Genomic DNA, 9659 nt, shown 5'->3' on the forward strand with positions numbered 1-9659 from the left:
TGTGTGTGTGTGTGTGTGTGTGTGTGTGTGTGTGTGTGTGTGTGTGTGTGTGTGTGTGTGTGTGTGTGCCATATATTAACGACACACTGAAAAACATTAAGACTCACATTACTGTCAGACAAGTATTCATTTTGACACAAAAACACTGTTACGCCACCACCAAGCCTGTTTGTCCAGTTTAAAGAAGAGGAAGAAAAGAGAGTGCAAGCTACTTTCGGTTGCTCCCTTATTCAGAAGGGGTTTCCACAGCAGGTAGCTCTGCATGTTTGATTTGGCAGATATTTTTTTTAAAACAATTGATTTGCCTTTCCTGTTGCAACCTGAAAGGGATCTGTGGTCTCCTCCGGGATCAAACAAGTGATCTTGTGCTTGTTAGGTGAAAGCAGTGCATACTGACAGCTCTCCTGCATGGCAGGTTGGCTTTATGCACATTAAAATAAATAAATAAAAATAGAGAGGCTATTAGATCATTCCACAGAGAGCTACTCATGTATGCTTATGAAACAGAGTGGCTGGGATGAGTAAAGGTATCACCGTTATGTGAAAGTTACAGCTTGGTGTGAAGTCAGTTGGCCAGTAAAGCTGCACTCACCAGATAGCCAGAGATACAAAACCGAGCTGCCGGGCTTCCTGAAGCACACTTTTGGCTGCTAAAGTACATAAGCACAGGCATGTACATAAGCACAGCAGCTTCGTGCAAATATGGACTTTTAACACATGCACAGAGGAACACTTTGATTCTGCACTGGAGAGAAGCACATAAAATGCTTATCTTTTTTCTTCTTCTTCCAAATTCTTTGCTTTGCTTTGTCTGTATACTCAAGCATTACCCAGCATGTGTGTGTTGTGTATCCACGGGTCACATTAGCTCCTTGTATCATCGTTTACTCTAGGAGGGGCCCCATTGAGGGTCCGCTATCGTCATGAAGCTGGGTGTGGTGACACATCCTCTCTCTCCGCCCCGAGGTGTTTGTGCAGCCTGAATAACGCGGCAGTGCTTGTGCGGGACCCGTCCGGTTTCATTTCGCTCCCACACTTTAACAAATTAATTATTAATCCCATTGCTGCTTCACTGTTAATGGCACATTTTAATTCAATAAATCTGGTTTTGAAAACTACATAGATATATAAATATATTTTAAAAATACTTCCTATAGATTACGTGCAGCTGGTGATAGAAGTGAAAGCACATTGCACGATAGAAAAAAAAAATTGGATGGCGTGCGCGTTCGCGGAGTTCCAGCGCTGCGGCAGTTGCCAGGGGAGATAGGAGGGGAGGAGTTTTGATTGGCTGAAGTGGACCTGTTGCCATGACGACGGCGAGGGGTTTGGTAGCGTTGCCGTGCGTTGTGTGATCTGCGCGCTGCGTGTATGGAGGAAGCAGCTGCTGATCTGATCTCTGACATTGTGTGTGAGACAGACAAGACATCTGAATAAACTGCGCGCAGACGTGTCTTTAAAAGCACCGCACCGAGGCACGCCGTGCATGATTGTGAGTAGCCGATTGTTTTTAAGTGGGTTGTAATTAAATAAGTGTTCGGCAGGATCCGGGCTGTGTTTCGAACAAGCTAAAAGTAAATGTGGTCAAGTGACTTTGCTTAGAGCAGCCAGCCAGCATGGCAGATCAAGCGACAGCATGTGGCCAGCTAGCTAATGTTAACGTTACTTCTCTCTTCTCCGGGCTTATGTCTTGGAGAGCATAAAGGGATATTACTTATAACACCAAAGAGTGTTTTGAAACATTCAAACAGATCCCTTTCTGCTCTTCCAGTTAAAATGTAATGCTAATGCTAGGCGGTATATGTGCCTTCCCCTGACCTGTCGAGCGGCTGCTAACGCTGCTCTGCCTGACGGTTGTTTCTCGGTGAGTTAAAGCTAGTAACATTTAGTGAACTTAGTGAAAATACGGCCAATTAAAACGGAGACAAGTTCCTTCGTAACAAACCCCGTGTGTCGGGAAATGTTGTGCAATACTCCGCGTAATTGCTCGTAACTTTGTATTCCTCGTTGTGCGTCTGACTTGTGGTTGCTTGTATGTGTGTGAGTGTGAAGTGTTTTAAGTGCTCTGTGTGCCTGTTAGTAGCTCCGGAGCATATCAGTTTTCTGTGCTAACAGCACTTTCAGCGTATCCTTTCCACCGAGTTTGAGTCTCATTGTGTCTTTGAACGTCTTTCGCCTGTTTTGTCAGTCTGTAGTAGGTAGAAAAATTGAGCGACTTATTACTCCTGATACTGTTCAGACACATCTTCCCTGATAGCTATAAATAGTTGAATATTTCATAATATATATATATATATATATCGACGGCACCAGAGGTTTGGAGGCTACACTGGCTAGCCACATGATGTAATGGATTATCACAAGATTGTCCCAGATACAGAGTGCTCTACAAACAATGTCAGACTGTAGGAAAAATATCTCTGCCTACTGCAGTTGGCTATAACGTATATTTTGCTGTTGAATAGACCTTTATATACTTTCATGTGTTGTTTCTGGTGTTTGTGTGTGATGTTTCCTACCTTGCTGCCTGTTAGCATTGCATTTACTGGACTGGACAAACCTCATCTAAAATTCATTATGTGCACTGAGGTTTTATTCGTATATTTGAAGGGTGGGGAAATGTGATGGAGAGACAAGTAGACTGACATTGTTCCTTTCACTTTGCCTGACAGTTGTTAAAGCCCTGGTGATAAATAGAAGACAAAGACACCAGGAGCTTAAGGGACAGAAGAAGACAAAAAAGAAACAGATGTTGTCAGTCTGCCATTATTTTAATGCCAGAATCTTTGTGGTCATATTGTGGGGTCAAACCATCTGGTGTCTTTGTAAAACTGACATGTATCCACTCATGTATGTATTTGTGCAGAAGCCTCTGAAGGGTAAGCACTTTTGGATCCGAGAATAGACATTCATTACTATAAATAAGACCTGCTGTAACCCACTGATGTGGTTATTGCAATGTGAAATGGCTACATGTCTTCAGGGATCGAAAACACTGTCAGTACCTTTCGGATTATCTTTATATATGCACCATCACAAGGTTATTTGAGATGTTGGAATTGACACTATAGACAGGCTTTGTAAGAGGCAAAAGACAGGGGAAATGGGAAGGAGACTACTTAGTCTTATTTCTGCTCTTTTTGAATGGGTCTGCTAACAGTACGCTGTGTTTGAAAAGGTAACTGGTAGACTTACGAGTGAGATCGCCGTGAGATGACAATATGAAACTGAAATTTACAACTTGACTGCACGACGACTCATTCATGACATTGTTTGGAATCTTTTGCTTGAACTTCCTGACGGTAAACTCTGTGGGTGTTTTGACAGCCTATGAAAGAGTCATTTAATGAAATAGTAACAAATGAAAAGATAGTCTAATAGATGCCCACATAGTCACATAGTTAAGGTATCAAGTCCATCTTTTGATTACACTAATAGCAGTTTTATTCACTTTTTTGGGTGCTGTTTTACACCAGCTGAGCACAATAGTAGACGCAGGGGTGTCAAATGTATCTCAAGCTCCACGCATACGCTCAAGAATTCCACACTTCATTTTCACAACTTGGTAACCACAGTGGTGTAAATGTCGCTCGAGTCTACTGTACTGATGGGAGAACAGGAAAACACTCGTCAGAGGATGTATAACAATGAAGCAACGTCACTGAAAAGACCACCGCAGCACATTTTTTTGTTGACCGAGTTTCGCACGGCCAAATAAAATTTTACATCCATTATCCCAATGTGTTAAGTATGACCGATTTAAATGTAGTAATAAGGAGACGGCTTGGGCCTGTTGTGTCATGTGGCTGTTACCTTTTATCCAAACGAGTGACACAACACGCTCAGTTTAAAAGTGCTGCTGCTGCCATGTAATCGGTCTTATCACAGAGTTGTGTACTTTGACCTGAGCTGATGAAAGATTGTGTCCTCTGAAAAATCCACCATGTTCTCTATAGATATGCGAGTGGCTGTGGTTTTTGAATTCATTACGAAAGCTGACCCACGCGGCAGCCACTTTTTTGGGAGGATTGCTTAACGCAGAGTAAAGCTGGTTTCTCACGGATTGGCTTAATAGATTTGTGCTCAGAGATTTGTGACCTACTGTTCTCTGCAATCCCTGTCATTACCAAGTACTTTGACTTTTTACTGAACATTTTAAATAGTTGGTGCTCGGGTGCTGTATTGGAAAAAGCTGAACAACTGATAACTGGCAGAATAAGGAAGTTTGGTTTCTTGAAGTGACTGTGTTACCACGATGCTGCTGTTGTGTGCATATTGCAAAGTTTAATCACATTTGAAAATAGAATTTCTAAATTTTAGCAGGTGTTCTGCATTTTTTGTTGTTGTTGATTGATTTAAAGCCTAAAGTAAGTCTCCAGTAGTTTCAAATTACTTCTTTGGACCATTTTTTTTTTCAACTTTAACTTGTTCAATTAAACAAATAATTACTTGAGATTAGCCACTAATCAGTGACCTTGAGCTCTGGCTGTTGACAGTGGCCTGCCTGACTTTATGCTTCATGCAGTTTTGTAATGGATAGCTTGAGTGATCACTTAACCAGAGCCCCTGATTAGTCATAAAGGAGGGGCATCCCCAGGAGTATGCTGTGTGTTGTTGTTGTTTTGGGTCTGTCACATTCTTCTAATCAAACATAGGGGGCTAGCTCTGAAGTGAGTTGTAAATGTCAACACCTGAAAAGACATGTTTCCACTCACGCGCCCACTCGCTTCCTGGTCATTATTTATTTTTTCTGTCCTATTTGGGTGATCAGCTTGTCTGCTCTTTGCGATGTTTCACATTATTTAGTCTCTCTTGAGAGTTCACCGTGCAGCTAAATGGCATCTATTTTTATGCCCTGAGCTTGCCACAGCTGTTTTACAAACTGGCGTCAGTGTTGTAATTAATGTCACAAGCTGGCAAAAAGACAAAACAGGTTGATTCTGCGTGATCTGAAAATCTGTTTTTCCCTCTTTAAGCGTCTGTTTAGACGTCGCATACTGGCAGCGGTTATCTCCTTCTCGCGGTGCCCCTCTGTCTACTCCACTTATTGTTTTACATCTCTTGATTGACTCTATGGTGAGTCGCCTCCCTCTACAGCCCCCCACCCCCTGACTGCTCCTTTGCCTGTCTCATTTCTGACTGTGTGGACTCGAGACACAGCCCATTAGGGCCCGCCTCACTGAAAGCAACAACTGATGTGGCTGTTTCCTTGATTGAGAGAAAGGAAGGGGTAAGGACGGCCGTGTCCTCTGTCACAGTGGCTCTTTGTCTCATTTGCTTAGGCAGAAATAAAAAGATTTATTTAATTGATAGCAGTACGACAACAACAACACAGGCTTACCAGCTTGTCTGTAAATCCTCACTAAGTATCATATATCAGTGTCCGTTTAAGTGTCTCAGAATTTCTACAACTGTAGCTTAGGTGTTTGGACAAAGTCAAATGTAAATGTCAAACAGACTGACCGCCTTTAAATAAGAATTTTATACTGGGCCGTGTACTTTAAATGACTCAATCATAGAATAATTGATGAGCTTGTATTACTAGACCAAATCCTTGCTCTTTCAAAAAGCTGCATCTCAAAAAGTAAATGGCATTGGAATAACTAGATTTCTACTATGCCCTTTCACCATCAAGAATGTATATTCATTGTTTATAATAAACTGTAAATGATTACACTCGGTAGTTTCTCTGCTGCTGAAAAAAGCAAGTATTTTGTGACTTTTCACTGACTATTTTAAGTAGTTGGTATTCAGTGCTCTAATGGAAAAGGTTGAATAAGTGATGATTGGCAGAATAACGAGGTTGTTCAGCACTAATTAAGATGCAGTTATTATAATACTGCCTAATAACAATACTGAGTCGATAGTAAACAACTCTTGGTGACTATTGTTGCTGTTACCATATGGTTCATATTTATAATTTGATGTTAAACAGCAACACATGGAAAGCAGAATTTGTAAAGTCTGTAATGTATAAAGCAAGAGGTCAGCTTTTTAAGTGAAGGGTTCAAAACTTCTTATATATGGAGCGGGCAGAGCTCAGTAGCTGTGTGCTTATATTTGTTTGCCACGTGTGTGTGCTTTGGTCGATTAAGTCAAATGGGGAGATTCAGTAAATATTTTCATTCTGCTGGAGCTTCGTGGTTGACATGGATATCTATCATGGTTTTGTCAGAGCCCAATAATGTTTTATTTATTTATTTTGTAAAATCAGGAAAGAAGTCTTTCCTCATTTGAGTTCCCTGTGGGGCTTTTTTGGTGTTTTCTGCGTTTCATTTGCAAACACTGTTGTATTTTACTGCACATAGAAAGTTTTCTCATACTCAAGGACTGACCCTTGACAATTATAGAAACGTTCTAATTTCAGCCGTTTCCTACAAGACCGTGGAGCTGTGTTTGCAAGCATACAGCATGAAGTTGTTTTTTGTTGTTGTTGTTGTTGTTGTTGTTTTGTTTTTTTTAATATTTGAGAGGAACTGAGGTTGTTGTGTGTGTCGGTATGCTGAACTTACAGGCACATGACTGGAAAGATAAGGTTTCAGTGTTGGCTAGGGACTGGCATGTACTTTGGAAGGCCTCACCTCTGTTGACAGTCAAAGTGCAGTCTTGAGCGTTTGACTCTGAAGTTGTTGGAGGAGGTTAGTGTCACTGACGAACATGAACCGAGCCATTGCCCGGCCTTTTGATCGCTTGTTTTTCCCTGAGTGATTTCATTAGTTGATACATTAGGTCCAGCCAGGGTGTTTGCCAGCTATCTGTAAGCTACACGAAGATGGAACTCCTAGATTGGCCGAGTAAATACTGTTGCTTCAATAGACGCTACCTTGTAGCCTCGTGCTGCTCGATTTCACTGTTTTTGTCGTATAGCGGGCCTAACTGTCTCTGTGTGAAGTCTGAATTTGTTGTCTGAAAATGAACTTCCTCAACAGGCAGGAGGTGTTTCCTTCCCTCCCGGTCCTCTGTTTGAAAGTGCGAGGTGAATACTGAGCACTTCGGAAACATGACTAGAGCAAAAACAACTGCTCCTTTGTGCGAGCAGAGTGTGGGGCCAGTTGTAATGCTTTGTGCAAGCTTTTTCATTTGCTTTCACCTCGGACGCTGAGGAGATCCGTTAAAGTCTTTGACAAGTTTTAGTCAGAAATGTATCGTTAGGGCGTGCTTTAATAGTAGCCTAATTTACCTTTCAAAGTAATAGATTCTTTATTTGTTATGACACGGTTTAACCCCCACCCTTGTAAAATAAAAGAGCAGGCCACTTGGCTAACCCGCTCTGGAACAGCCTCTCTCTCTCTGCCTGCTTCTCCCACTCTAACTCAGTCCCCCCTCCTTTTGTTTCATTCACATTTTTAGAGCTCCAGCCAGACTGGGTAGTTGCCTAAATATCAGTTAGGGTTTCGAATAACAGCCATCACAATGGGGCTTTGCGGCACACCTTTGTGTATCTGTTGTAGAGGTGTAACTGGTTTGTGTCAACTGGTTTGTTTCTTTGGAATAGGGTGTGGTGTCAGCGTATGAACTCGAGGCTGTTATCTATACAGAGGTTGTTTTTTCTTTTTGTTTTGCAGAGGAGAATCGTATGAAAGCAGTTTGCTTAACAAAACAGATTTTTTGGGAGCATAATTTCTGTGTTATATGAAGTAGGCCTTAATAGCTTAGTCAGTAGTGCCGTGACATCCAGGTTGGCAGTGGCCTTTCTCGCCGCTCTTTGTCAGACAGGTTTGTGGAGAACAGCAGCAGACTGCTGCTCTCAGCATTTTCCGCCTGTATTGATCTCCCCCACATTAGCCCTCTCTTCATGCACAGACATGAGCACAATTGCTTCCCTTACAGCATTGGCTGCCGTGGCAACTGAGTCCTAATTGTGAGATTCGCTCCCAGAAAACATCTCAAAGCAGTATCTCTGTATTTTAATGCCACTATCATCTCCTTTAAATTCCCCTGTACATATCTGACATCTCAACGGTTTGATTTCCCACTTAAAGCTATCTCCATATGTCTTTGTGTATTTTTGAATGGGCTAAGTGCTTAACAGGATAAAAGAGCAATTTGAAAGGGGAGAAAAATGTGCCTTGGCACCTGCTGTTAGCCTGCCTGTTTGCACATGAATATGATGAGGCTGGCGGATCGCACGGCTATTTTAACTTGCAGATGAGCCATCAGGTCAGCGCCATTGCAGCTTTGGTGTATTTTCAAGGATGAGTAGCAGTCAACAGGCCAGTCTGGCTTATTAGCTCCCTCTCCCCTCTCTGCTCTTTACATACTACTATCCCATTATTCAGTGGATTCCCAGCCGCCTCTCTTTGATGCCTTTTCATAAGAGCAATGATAACTGCAATCATTGCAGCAGCAGTGGTAATTGACCAGCTGCAGTCATGGTAAAACACTTCCTGTGTTTGGCTGGATGCACGACAGCCTTCTCATCCGTCCACTGTGCCTCTGTTGATATTCAAATGGCAAGTCATCAGGAGGAGCTATTTAAAAGAGGATAAGCTCTCTTTGGCACCCAGAGGCCCAGCTGAGAGGTCAAGTTTGGGAAGAAGAACTGAGGTGAAGCTCTGTTGTGCTTTAATGTTAATCCCTGATCTGATACTTTAGCTATATTACATCTTCTTCATGTCTCTCTGACATAAAACAGAATCGGGCTATCAAGGGTTTACAACCAACTGTGGCTTATAATGTGGCCGCACCTTTTAGTCAAATGAGCTGACGTATCTTTTTTTTTTTTTGCCACACCTTTGCTGACTTCTTCCCTCCTGTGACCTATATATTTATACTCACAAAAAAGGGCTTAGTTGTTGGTCAGCAGGCTGTTTTCCATTTAACTACATTTTAAAAAGACTGGGTTTCTTGTCATGAAATCCCCAAGTGTCCTTTCTATCACTCCTGCATACATACATAAATATTGAGAATCTGCTAAAAAATCTGCCCCAAATTGTTGCCGTTCACCTAATTTGTCTAAATGAACTAGATATTTGGCCCAAACACAGCTAAATGTATTTTAAGATGATATTTCCCAAAGAGCTTATCCTGAGAGAATAAAGTCAGTATAAACATAGTCTGTAATGCTTTTAGGAAGCATGAATAATATTTTCTTCTGAACATGTGCACTTGTCTCTCTGCTTCTTCATTTCTTTCTTGCTTGCTGACATATTTAATAACTTTGCTTTGCTGAGAGCTGTGATTCAGCCTAGATTGACGATGCCTTGCACAGCCTACCTTACTACCTCTAAGCCTCACTTGCCTCTCTCTCTGTCTTTCTCACAGGTCTAGGTCTCTCTGTCAAACCTTCTGTCACGCTCGGTCCTTTCAGAAAAGTCTTCTCCCTATTGTTATCTCTTTCTGGGTTGATGCTGCCTGACACTTTGCCTTTGGCCTGGAAAACTTATTGACTTGCTTCTTTTTTATCTGTAATTTAAATCGCAGACGTTTATGTGATGCACTAGAGCAATTCAGCTGCGCTGGAATATCCACTACCCGGGGAAAGAAAACTGAAATCCAGAATGCATGATAAATCTAAGACAATGTGCTGTTATAACAGGAGTATATACACATACACTGAAATGCACACTTTTATTGTGTAAGAAATCACAGACGTCTAGGCCTAGCTCCTCTCCTTGGCTCGAACACCTAGCCCTGCTCTCCTTGTGTCATTCCCCCCC

General features: G+C 41.9%; 1 protein-coding gene across 3 annotated transcripts in view; it reads left to right on the plus strand.

Annotated features, from left to right (window-relative positions):
* The first annotated feature begins 1287 nt into the window (after nt 1–1287).
* foxn2a (forkhead box N2a) overlaps nt 1288–9659 on the plus strand; it is a 19889-nt gene continuing 11517 nt past the window's right edge. For 2 of the 3 annotated variants that reach the window (XM_005737073.1, XM_005737075.1), the window contains exon 1: nt 1288–1492. The gene's annotated coding sequence lies outside the window, so the exon portion shown is untranslated. Of the gene's footprint in view, nt 1493–1828; nt 1865–9659 lie in introns of those variants that run through there. The other variant, XM_005737074.1, reaches the window with a different exon arrangement.

This window comes from Pundamilia nyererei, unplaced genomic scaffold (genome assembly GCF_000239375.1).
Source record: "Pundamilia nyererei isolate P.nyererei 1_Seehausen unplaced genomic scaffold, PunNye1.0 scaffold00073, whole genome shotgun sequence".
Taxonomy (NCBI): domain Eukaryota; kingdom Metazoa; phylum Chordata; class Actinopteri; order Cichliformes; family Cichlidae; genus Pundamilia; species Pundamilia nyererei.